The following is a 12,924-nucleotide window of genomic DNA, read 5'->3' on the forward strand; positions in this document are numbered from 1 at the left end:
CAACACCTAAATGTAAGAGCTGAAACTGTTCAACTCTTAGAATAAAACATAGAAATGAATCTTCCTGACCTCATATTTGGCAATGATATTAGATATGACACCAAAAGCACGAAAATAGATAAAAACAAAGGAGAAAATAGATAAGCTTAAATTAAAAACGTTTGTGCTTTGCCCTAGTCCATTTGGCTCAGTGGATAGAGCATCGGCCTGCAGACTGAAGGGTCCCTGGTTCGATTCCAGTCAAGGGCATATGCCTGGCTTATGGGCTTGATCCCCTGTAGGGGGCATGCAAGAGGTAGCCGATCAATTATTCTCTCTCATCTTTGATGTTTCTATCTCTCTTTCCCTTTCCCTTCCTCTCTGAAATTAATAAAAATATATTTAAAAATAAAAAAATAGTAAAAAAATGTTTGTGCTTCAAAGAACACTATTAAGACAGTGAAAAAACAACCCACAAAATGGGAGAAAATATTTGCAAATCATATATATGACAAGGGAATTGAACCTAGAATATATGAAGAACTCTTACAGACTAATAATAAAAAGACAACCCAATTTTAAAAATGGGTAAAGGACCTGAATAGATATTTCTTCAAGGAAGATATACAAAAGACCAAAAAACATATGAAAAAATGTTCAATATCATTAGTCACCAGGGAAATGCAAGTCAAAACCACAATGTGATACCACTTTACACTCATTAGTTTGGCCAAAACAAAAAAGGCAGATAATAGCAAGTGTTGGTTAGGATGTGGAGAAATTAGTTCCCTCATTCACTGCTGGTGGGAATGTAAAATGGTGTGGTCACTTTGGAAATAAGTCTAGCTGTTCTTCAAATAATAGAACATAGAGTTACCATATGATTCAATAATTCCACTCCCAGTTACATACACAAGAGACATGAAACATGTCCGCAAGTAAAACGTGTACATAAATGTTTACAAGAGCATTATTCATAATAGCCAAAAAGTGGAAACAATCCAAATGCCCATCAACTGAAGAGTAAATAAATAAAATCTCATATTGTTGGAACTTTGGTTTGTAACTCCAAATCTTGCTTTCTACATAATTTAAGAGACTAACTCATTTAAAAGAATTATCATTTTATGTTTTGGAGCACATGAACTATAAAGGTGTAATTTTGTGACATCAATAACCAAAAAGATGAAGACAGTTATAAAGGAACAGTGTTTGTATATCACGGAAGTTAAGCTGGTATAAATTCAATTAAGAGTGTTATAACTTTAGGATGTTAAGCACAAAATCCCCATGATTAAGCACAAATCAAACAGCTATTGAATATACCGGTACACAAAAGGAAGTGAGAAAGGAATTTAAATGTTTCACTGCAAAAAGACAAAAATCCAACACAAAGGAAGACAGTAATATGGGAAATGAAGCGCACAAAACTGTACAGCATATGGAAAACAAACAGAAAGATGACAAAAGTTCCTCCTTATCAGTAAATGCCTGTGCCTCTTCTGTACCCCTTCCTTCGTTTCAACATGCTCTGATGCTGCAGACTTCTTCACACATCCGTGTCTTTAGCCCTGTTGTCACCCTGAGCATCAGCTGAACAGGTGACTTCACAACCCACCTTAGACCATGCGCTTAAGTTCTAGCTCCACCACTGATTCATTCTGTGGCTTTGGGCAAGTTTTAACCTCAGTATGGCTAATAATTAACCTCTAAGGATTAAGTGAGATAATCCTGTTTCCTAGATTCTGATATACTCCCCTTTACACACACACACACACACACACACACACACACACACACACACCCCACATTTTAATGGCTCTGATGTGGGAACGCATCCCACAGTGCATGGCGTGGCGTGGTTTCCCTAGTAGCAATTTTTCTTTCTTGGTGGCATATGCAACAATGGATAGCAACCTGCCACCAATGAAACAGAGCGTGTATAAAGTATTCAGAACAGTGCTCAATAAATGTTCTGATGGTGCATGATGCTCCACTCTTATTCCCTATTTCCACAACTCTCCACATATTCACCCAGTCACTGGATCCTAAAACCTGTGCTTCATTCCTCTCTCCTTGCGCCCCCAGCTGATGGGGAGCCAGCTGCTCTTGGATCTTCCTCTCTGACAGTTCCCTTCCCATTCAGATGCAGCCACCTGACTCAGGCTTTCGTCACCTCTTACCTGGACCACTGCAGAGGACTCCCAATCGGTGCCCCCTCCAGTCTCCTTCCCTCCAATCCATTTCCCACCCTTTCTCCATCGCGACCTAAAATGCACATTTGACTGTCGTTTGAAGCCATTCGATGGCTCTACATTGCCTTCAAGATAGGTCAGAACTCCTTGAGCTGCACACGAGCCTCTCTCTGTCAGCCTCCCACTGCACTCTTGCCAGATGTGCCATGCCAGCTGGGATGTCCTTCCTCTCCTTGCTTGCCCGGTGACTCCCACTTTTCTTCCAAGCCTCTGTCCCAGCATTACCTCTGATTGCACCTCTTCCCACTACGGTCAGAAAGTCCTGAGCATTCCTACCTCTGTGTCCCCACCTGCATCTACAACATTGCATTACATGTTCTCCCCTACATCCAATCTCCCTTAACTGGGCCATGAGGTCCCTGAGTTCAGAGCTATGTTAGTTCATCTCTGAAACCCAGCAGCTCCCAATCCGGGCACCTGGAGAAGGAGGGGCTACTGAGTGTTTGTAACCAAGAGCATACACTCCCTCTCTGAGAGCCCTTCCTGCCTGTTGGCACTCAGGCTTCCCTCATGAACGCAGAATGAGAACTCTGTCACTGGCTCTAACTCTCTCACTACTCCACGAAATATCTACGTTGTTGTTGCTGTTTTTAGTCTAAACAGGGGGAAAAGAGAGCAGAAACTTTGCCGAGTTCAAGGGAAAGCAATGTGCTGCAAAGAGAAAACAAAATCAGTCTGGGAAGGATCACAGACTCGGAGCCATTGTATGGAGCTAAAAAATGGCAAGAAGACCTGGCAAGGACTGAGAAGTACCGGCATGCCCTCGAGAAGTGTCCTGGGAGTGGGCAGACAGGCAAGGGAAAAGGTATCTGTGGTTTCTTTTTCATTTTAAATACATAGCTACCGTATTTCAAATCTCCATTTACTTCCTCAGATTTATCAAACATATGGACTCACCGATTCTTTGCTTGTTTAGGGCATTTTATTCTGTTGTCAACAAGCATATGCCAAATGGTTAAACCCTAATAATAGAAGACACAGAACAATGACTCAACTGATGAATTCCTCCACACATACAAAAATTATGAGGAGATAAAAATGAGCTCAGTTAATTGATTATAGGCTGTGGGGAGAAAGATTTAGTGAAAAATAACTTAGCAGGATAGTATACATAAAACCTCATTAAGAAATCATGTGACGCTCTCACCGGTGTGGCTCAGTTGATAGAGCATCGGCCTGTGGACTGAAGGGTCCCGGGTTTGATTCCGGTCAAGGGCATGTACCTTGGTTGAGGGCACATCCCCAGTGGGGGGCGTGCAGGAGGCAGCTGATGGATGTTTCTCTCTCATCAATGTTTCTAACTCTCTATCCCTCCTCCTTCCTCTCTGTGAAAAACCAATAAAATATATTATTTTTTTAAAAAAGAAATCATGTGACAATTCTGAATTAGCTGCCACACACTGCTAATCCAGAAAAGCAAAGAAAGAGTTTAGATCCAGAAAAGCAAAGAAAGAGTTTAGTTCCAGAAAAGCAAAGAAAACCAGCAATTTGAAAGAGTTTGCCAGATAATTTAAACTCTAAACTCTCCCTCTTCATCTTATCCTTTCTGCTGACACAACCATAATTCTGAATGGAAAACAAAAAGAAATTTTAATTTTGTCATTAATTATCCTGCTCATTTCACCACATGAATGTCCCAATAAATCAAATGAAAGAGTTGTAAAATCTTCACTCACTCCCCACCTGGATATAGAGCCATTATGTAGTGGAACATTTCAGCACATTGCTTTCCCTTGAAATTTAGCCCATCATAGGGAAAATGCATGATATCAAAGTTTAAATAAACACTCCTGGCCCCAACCCCCAACCCCCTAAACATGCTCCAGGACCCACAGGCTCGCTCCCATCTCATGCTCCTCCCCAAAAGGGTCCTGCTCCCTTTAGGTCCTTGCTGTCCCCACAGGCATTGGAGTTGATGTTGGCTCCACCAGCACTTTTTTCCTTGCCTGGTAGAGACGTAGAGAAGCCCAATCCTTCCTGCCTGCTTGCCTTGGACATTTCTTATAAAATCTTGAGGCACAGAGGAGACAAATATCTTTTGCAAAGAAGCTTAACTAATAAGCGATTATGATTACTAAGGCATTCAGACAATTAAGTTTGTTTTGCAATTTACATTGAAAACTCGAACATTTTGTTTCAAATCTTTATTTTTAATTTCATTAGTTGTTTGTTTAAACAAAAAGGGGCCATACTCTATGTGATTTTCTGTGAAGTGCTCATTTTATTCAATAAAACAGTGATTTTCAACCTTTTTCATCTCGTGGCACACATAAGCCAATTACTAAAATTATCCGGCACACCAAAAATATATATACATATGTTTTTGCCGATCTAACAAAAAAAATGGTATAATTTTTATTCATTCACACCAATTGGCTATTGTTGTGTTGGCTACTGCCATTTTTTTATTTGACATCTAAGGGAAAAGAGGTCAGTGCCCCTGACTAAATAATCAGGTATTGTTCCCTTCCATTCTCTAAAAATCATTGGAGGCTTCTTAACAAGATGGCTATGTAGATAAACGCGGTACTTGCCACCTCCCACAACCACATCAGAATTACAATTAAAATACAGAACAACCATCATTCAGAACCACCTGAAATCTATCTGAAGGAAGTCCTACAACTAGAGAATTAAAGAAGAAGCACATCGAGACTGGTAGGAGGGGCAGAGATGCTGGGTGGAAACTCGGGAACCGCCTGGTCCCACACCCATGTGCGGTGGTTTAAAATTGGGAGGGATACGTTGGCTGTGGAGGTTTCCTTGAGGAACAAAGGGTCCCAGCCCTACACGAAGCACCCCAGCCCTGGGTTCCAGTGCCTGAAAGAGAAGTCCCTGAAAGTTAAGGTTGTAAAAACTAGGGAGGCGGGGGTGGGGTGGCTTGAGGGGGGAAGAGGATTGTGTCTGAGTGGTGGAGGCTGCTGAAGCCCAGGCAGTTCCTCTTAAAGGACCGGCACACAGACTTACTGAGCCTCACTCCCTCTGAGCTCCAGCACTGGGATAGCAGCTTGAAAGGAACCTAGGACATTTAGGGAGGAACTAATTTGTCTGGAGTCAGGGCAAGAGGTTGAGGGGCAGCTTTCTCCCAGACAGAGTGCTGGCAGAGGTCAGTGTTCCTTTGCTAATCCCTCCCCACCACAGAACCAACAGGCAGGAGCCATATCTGAATCTCCATCAACCTGGCCTGCAGGGGAGGGCAGTTAGGGGTGACCAGGCCTGCAGGGGAAGGCAGTTAGAGGCAATCAGGCTGGCAGGGGAGCAGTTAGGGGGTGATCAGACTGGCAGGCAGAAGTGGTTAGGGGCAATCAGGAAGGCAGGAAGGAGAGCAGTTGGGAGCCAGCAGTCCTGGATTGTAAGAGGGATGTCCCAGATTGGAGAGGGTGCAGGCTGGGCTGAGGGACACACCCCCTGTGCATGAACTTTGTGCACCGGGCCTCTAGTCCTATATAATAAAAGCCTAATATGCAAATTAACCGAACAGAGGAAGGACCGGTTGCTATAAAGCACACTGACCACCAGGGGGCAGATGCTCAATGCAGGAGCTGCTCTTTGGTGGTCAATGTGCTCCCAGAGGGGGAGCCCCACTCAGCCAGAAGTCGGCTCACAGTTAGTGAGCATAGCAGTGGTGGGTGGCAGGAGCCTCTCCTGCCTCTGTGGCAGGGCTAAGGAGCAGCGAGCCTAGTGGTAAGGAGCAGCAAGCAGGAGGGCAGTAGGAGTGAGGAGTCCCAGACTGCTAGAGGGCACAGGCCGGGCTGAGGGATCCTCCCCCTCCTCCCACCAGTGCATGAATTTCGTGTACTGGGCCTCTAGTGTTATTATAGACACAAAAAGACAGATAGGCTCAATTAAGGTAAAGGTTGACCTTATCAGTGAAGACACTAGCCTAGGATATAGCTACCCACCATAACTGCTTATAGTTAAAGTTTAATTTCAGATCATCCTTTGTGGTTACTTTAGGTCTCTGAGTTTGCAACACCGCCATGCAGGCCTTCCCTGAGCTGGTCAGGTTAGCATGTGGCCCCTTTCGTCCACAGACATAAGTATTATGCTTGTGCTCATTTCTGATTTTTTTGTTTTATTTTCATTTCCTTACTTCTTTCCCATTTATATTGTTTTCTTTAACATATATATATATATAAATAATATATATGTATATATATATATGAAATATGCTCCAAACCTATGCTTCAAATCCATCCTTCATTCATTTACTTTGACTCTCTTGAAAGTCTCCTTTTACATAACAGGAAACAGATAAAGCCCAAGAGATGTTAAGATAAAGCAAAACAAAGAAAGGGAAAACAGGCCTCTAGAAACGGGGTTTCCTGCAGCTGCAGCCCAGAGACTGCATTTATTTGCAGTGTCACCAGCTTGCTGCGTGTTGCAGGCTTGGCCCCTGTGGTGCTGCCCTGAGGAATGGTGCCTCGACAAAGAGACCTTGAGAAGCACTCAGTTCTGACAAAGACCAGAGGCAAGCAGCCAGGGTGGCAGGCGTCCCAGCACTGGGCCTCCTGGTGAGATTATCGCTGCTCTGTGCTTTCCTTCCTCGTGAAAAGACGAGCATGGAAAGCATAAAGAAACAACTGCCAACTCATTGCTTCCCAAGTCGGAATTGTGATCTGAGTGCCCCAAATCAACAGGCAGCTCTGTCTCGAGTGACGTCACACCCTGTTTATAAGATTCCAGAGCCTTCTGCTTCAGGGTGTCCCTGAGGGAGGGAGGTAGTGACAAACACCGAGGCAGAGAGCCGGGCAATGGAATTCCTCAGTAGAAAACCCCCTTCCCTGCTGTCAGGTCTGAGGGCTTTGAACTAGCCCTGCCTCCCAGCCTTGCAAACCTCAGGGACTTAGTCAGCATGAGGTGGGGGCGGGGTAACAGGAAATTTTTTATGTAGGGTTCTTCCCTTTAAAAAGAAAAACAAAATCAGCTACTTGAAAACTGCAGGTTAAGGGAGGAATGAATTGTTTTATAGGTCAAGAAAGTTGGAAAGTGGCCCAAAGAAACCCCAGTAGCTGCAGTTTCCCAGTCATCGAAGACCAGATGCCACCTCCCAGGTATGGGTCAGCTGGGTCTGGGACCTTGGCTGGTCCAGGATAGGCAGGGTATACACAGTTTACCTTTAAATTTTCAGAAAATATGCCCTCTCTCATTGATTTGCCCTTTTTCCTTAGAGCCTAGATTCCTTCTCTCCCCGCAGCATCTCCCGAGGGAACGCTGCACATTCCTTCATTTGCAGAATAAAGCACTTTTGATGTTTCTCTTGAAATTATCATGTTTTCTTTGGATTACAAAATACCAGTTAATTATAACCAGTTAATAGGTAATCCACATTATTAACCGGTTAACAGGTAATCTGCATTATTAACCAGTTAATAATTAATCCGCATTATTAACCAGTTAATAGTTAATCCATATTATTAACTGGTTAATAGTTTATCCACACTATGAACCAGTTAATAATTAATCCGCATTTTTAACCGGTTAATAGTTAATCCATATTATTAACTGGTTAATAGTTTATCCGCACTATGAACTGGTTAATAATTAATCGCATTTTTATTTTATTATTTTTAAATATATTTTATTGATTTTTTTACAGAGAGGAAGGGAGAGGGATAGAGAGGTAGAAACATCGAAGAGAGAGAAACATCGATCAGCTGCCTCCTGCACACTCCCCACTGGGGATGTGCCTGCAACCAAGGTACATGCCCTTGACCGGAATCGAACCTGGGACCCTTCAATCCACAGGCCAATGCTCTAGCCACTGAGCCAAACCAGTCAGGGCTAATTTGCGTTTTTAACCGGCTAATAATTAGTCCGCATTTTTAACTTGTTAATAGGTAATCCACATTATTAACCAGTTAATAGTTAACCTGCACTGTTAACAGGTTAATAATTAATTTTCATTTTTAACTGGTTAATAGGTAATCTGCATTATTAACCGGTTAATAATTAATCCTCATTATTAACTGTAATAATGCAGATTTTGTAATCAAAGAAAACACGATAATTTCAAGAGAAACATCAAAAGTGCTTTATTCAAAGTAATGTCCATCGCTAGCTACACATTTTCCCTATCTTTCAGGTAATTTGTGGATACCATCCCAATAGAAACTTTCTTGTTTTGAGGCAGACCTTTATCACTTCTTCGTACGTTTTGAAGTTCTGCTCAGAAAGTGCATGTGCCATTGATTGGAACAAATGGTAATCTGAAGGAGCAATACAACAAAATAGTATACATATCAAATCGCATATATAGCAACATATGTGTAACTCCATCTATTGAAAAAAATCCTCATTATTAACCGGTACACCTAGTGTGTATTACTCTAATCTAGTGCCTCAACCCCAAATAACCCACATACCTGAGAAGGAAACAAAAATAAAACACAAGTGATCTCAAGGAGCAACAATTGAATGTTTACTGATCAGTGCAGAGTGGCACGATGAGGTGCAGGGGACATGAGGCTGCTCCAAGCTCACTCAGCCCCTTGAACCTCCATTTCTAGTTTGTAAAGAGAGGATACGAACCCTGTCCCAGAACTCAAATCAGGTTAAAATAAGTAGTGTTTGCAAAAATGACTATAAAAGTGCCTGGCATTTACTTGGCAAGCAATCTTTTTTTCCTTCTTTACTGTATGCATCTGCCACACAGAATAAAAACACGAATAAAAAAAAGTAACTAAAAAAGATATCTGCACCCCATGTTCATTGTAGCACTATGGATAATAGTCAAGACATGGAAACAACCTAACCCTCCATAGATGGATAAATGGATAAAGAAATGGTGGGGTATATATATAATTCAGCCATAAGAAACAGTGAAGTCTTGCCATTTGAGACAATATGGATGGACCGCGAGGGCCTTATGCTAAGTGAAACAAGTCAGACAGAGAAAGACAAATACAACCTGATCTTTCCTATATGTTGAATTTTGAAAAACAAAACAAGTTCATAGATACAAAAAAAAAAAAAAAACAGGTTAGTGGTTGCTAGAGGCAGGAGATGGGTGAGAGAAATAGGTAGAGGAGTTCAAAAGGTTAAAATAAAAAAGTGAGGACGGAGCCTTTAACATTTAAGCAAACCCTAAATTCTGTTTATAAAAAATCATTTATTAAGAAGATGTGGGTACAATAGCTAAGATTTGGAAACAACCTAAGTGCCCATCAGCAGAGGAGTGGATTAAAAAATGTGGTACATCTACACAATGGAATACTACACCACTATAAAAAAGAAGGAACTTTTACCAGTTGCAACAGCATGGATGGAACTGGAGAGCATTATGCTAAGCGAAGTAAGCCAGTCGGAGAAAGATAAATATCACATGATCTCAGTCATATGTGGGATATAATGATCAACATAATCTGATGAACAAGAATAGATCCAGAGACAATGGCAGAGGGGGAGGGCGGTTAGAGATCAACCAAAGGACTTGTATGCATGCATATCAGCATAACCAATGGACACAGATACTGGGGCAGTGGGGGCTTGCCCGGGGTGGCCTGGCGGAGGGGAAGGAAGAGTCAATCTGGGAAAAAGGAGATATATGTAAAACTTTAGACAATAAATAAATAAATAAAAGATGTGGGCAGGTAGTACCTTAAGACATTTACTACCTCAAGGATTTAGTGTATATGGTAAGCATGTGCGTGTGTGTGTGTGTGTGTGTGTGTGTGTGTGTGTGTGTGTGTGTTGAAGAAGTGGGTATGGAAATAAATGGGATAATGAAAAAGTAGAGATTGTTGTTAAAGTTATTTCAATTACTTTATGAGAGTATAGAACTAGGAATAGGTTGACATTTTTACATAGGTAGTTGGAATCAAGAATTTAATTATTAAGATATTCCTGTGTCATCAGGCAACAAGTGCTCATTGAGACATTGAGAGCCTACTATATCTCAAAGACTCAGCATAGCTCCCAATAGAAATTTGTTGTTTTAGGCTTATAAAGTTGAAGATAATCTAATAGGTTCTATTTAAAGGTTTTAACCATTTAAGATAATAGAAAAAATTTAATGTGGTTTATTTTAAGCCACAGGAATCCATCATTGTGTTTATTGAGGTGGCTTTTCTATTTACCCCTTGAGCTATATATAAACTTAGGGAAAATTTTGTGATTATATTGGCCATGCCTTGGTGGGTTGTTTGCCTGATTATATCTTAACTCTATTGTGCAAATAAATAAAACTCTAAGAATTCAACTAGCATTTTAGATAAAACACTGATATGTACATTATAGCCCCACACACTATGGAAGGTCAGGTTAAATGGACACTCTTCAGTGGAGGAAATGGCAGTGAGCCTTAGGTTTCCCCTTTTCCAATTCCAAATGATTCCATAGCAGAGAAAGAACCCCGTTCCACCTTTCTCCCTGAGAAACCTGCACTACTAGGTCCCACTACTCCAAACTTTATCCAGAGATGGTTCCCAGAACAGCCTTCAGGGAGGGATGAGAAAAATAAAAGAAAGAAAAAACTCTGGGGTTTGGGTGAGATCCTGAAGGCTCTGCACATTGAACACCAACAAGCAGACAATATTCAAAATGTAAGTGTAGATGCACCAGTTTAGTGTAAAAGTACTTTGATGCATTTTAGAAAGGTTTTTCAACAACATTCTATATAATAAAGATGTAATATGCAAATTGACCCTCACGCCCTCACACAAGATGGACGCCCCCATGTGGTCAAAGATAGCCACCACAAGATGGCCGGCAGGGGAGGGCAGTTGTGGGTGATCAGGCCAGCAGGGGAGGGCAGTTAGGGGCGACCAGGCCAGCAGGGGAGGGCAGTTAGGGGTGACCGGGCCGGCAAGGGAGGGCAGTTGGGAGGGACCAGGCCAGCAGGGGAGGGCAGTTGGGGGCAACCAGGCCAGCAGGGGAGGGCAGTTAGGGGTGACCGGGCCGGCAGGGGAGGGCAAGACCTGCAGTGGAGGGCAGTTGGGGGCAATCAGGCCAGCAGGGGAGCAGTTAGGCATTGATCAGGCTAGCAGAGGAGTGGTTAGGGGGTGATCAGGCTGGCAGGCAGGAGAGCAGTTGGGAGCCAGCAGTCCCGGATTGTGAGAGGGATGTCCGATTGCCGGTTTAGGCCCAATCCCACAGGGGTTGGGCCTAAACCGGCAGTTGGACATCCCCTGAGGGGTCCCAGATTGGAGAGGGTGCAGGCTGGGCTGAGGGACACCCCTCCCCCCAGTGCACAAATTTCATGCACCGGGCCTCTAGTTATTATTATAATAAAGGAATACCTGAATATTTAAATAGACACTTCTCCAAATAAGATGTATTGATGGCCAATAAGCCTAGAGAAGATGCCCAATATTATCAGGAAAATATAACTCAAAACCACATACCTCACTTCACACCTACTAGTTGACTTGAATCAAAAGACAGAAAATAACAAGTGTTGACAATGGATGTGAAGAAACTGGAATTCTCATCCTGTGCTGGTGGGAATATAAGATGGTACAGCCACTTTGTAAAACAGTCTACTGTTCCTCAAAACATAGTTACCATAAAACCTAACAATTCCAGTCCTAGGTATATACCCAAGAGAACTGAAAGCATATGCTCACACAGAAACTTGTATAAAAATGTTTATAGCAGCATTATTTATAACAACCATATAATAGGAACAACCCAAATGACTATCAACTGAGGAACAGACAAACAAAATGTGATATAACCATACCATGATATATTATACAACCATATAAAGGAATAAAAATTCAGACACATGCTACATTGGGTAAGCTAAACCTTGACGACATTATGCTGGGTGAAAGAAGTCAGATGCAAAAGGCCACATATTGTATGACTCCATTTATATGAAATGCCCAGAATAGGCAAATCCTTGGAGACACAAACTAGATTAGTGATTGCCAGGGTCTGTGGGAAGGGGAATTGGGGAATGATAGCTAAGGAGTATGGGGTTTTGGGGGTAGGGGTGATAAAATACTATCACTATTTTGGATTTGCTGATGATTCACAAGGCTGAATATACCAAAACCACTGACATAAGCACTTTAAAAGGATGAATTAGTACAGAATTATGTTTCAATGAAGCTGTTATTTTTTTTTAAAGATCATATGATTAATTCTAAATAGAGTAGAATTACCAATGAATTGAAATACTTCATTTCCCAAGCATTCTAGTATAATGATATTTTACTGCCCTTGCCTAAGGAAAGTATTTATTTCCAATGTGTATTTTTGACCCAGTAGGAAATTATACTGAACTTTAAGCAAGGCTACATTCAAGCCTGGATCCAAAATGCGAAGCGGAAAGGAGGCCTCCGAGCACAAATTGGGAGAAGAAGATAAGTATGAGAAGCAGTGATGAGGAAATGGCAAGGCTGCCATGGGCTCCCCGATGCCCAAGCCAGCGCTGGTCTCGGGGGAGCTGGCCAGGTCCTCTCCACTGTTATCACACCGAGAACAGCTGTAAATGTGCATGAGGCAGCACCCCACAGCTGTGTATTTACACAATGTGCTTGACCAGATGATGCAGCAAAACTATTTTTTGTGCTTCTTAGACCGATAGCTGGAAACAATTATGCACAGGATTATCGGGCGTTCAAAGGGTTTTTCTGTGTTTTGTTTGTGGTTGTGCTGTTTTTTTGTTTGTTTTTTGTTGGTTTGTTTTTTGAGGACATGCTTTTATCGATTTTTAGTGAGAGAGGAAGGGAGAGAGAGAGAG

This window comes from Eptesicus fuscus, chromosome 8 (genome assembly GCF_027574615.1).
Source record: "Eptesicus fuscus isolate TK198812 chromosome 8, DD_ASM_mEF_20220401, whole genome shotgun sequence".
Taxonomy (NCBI): domain Eukaryota; kingdom Metazoa; phylum Chordata; class Mammalia; order Chiroptera; family Vespertilionidae; genus Eptesicus; species Eptesicus fuscus.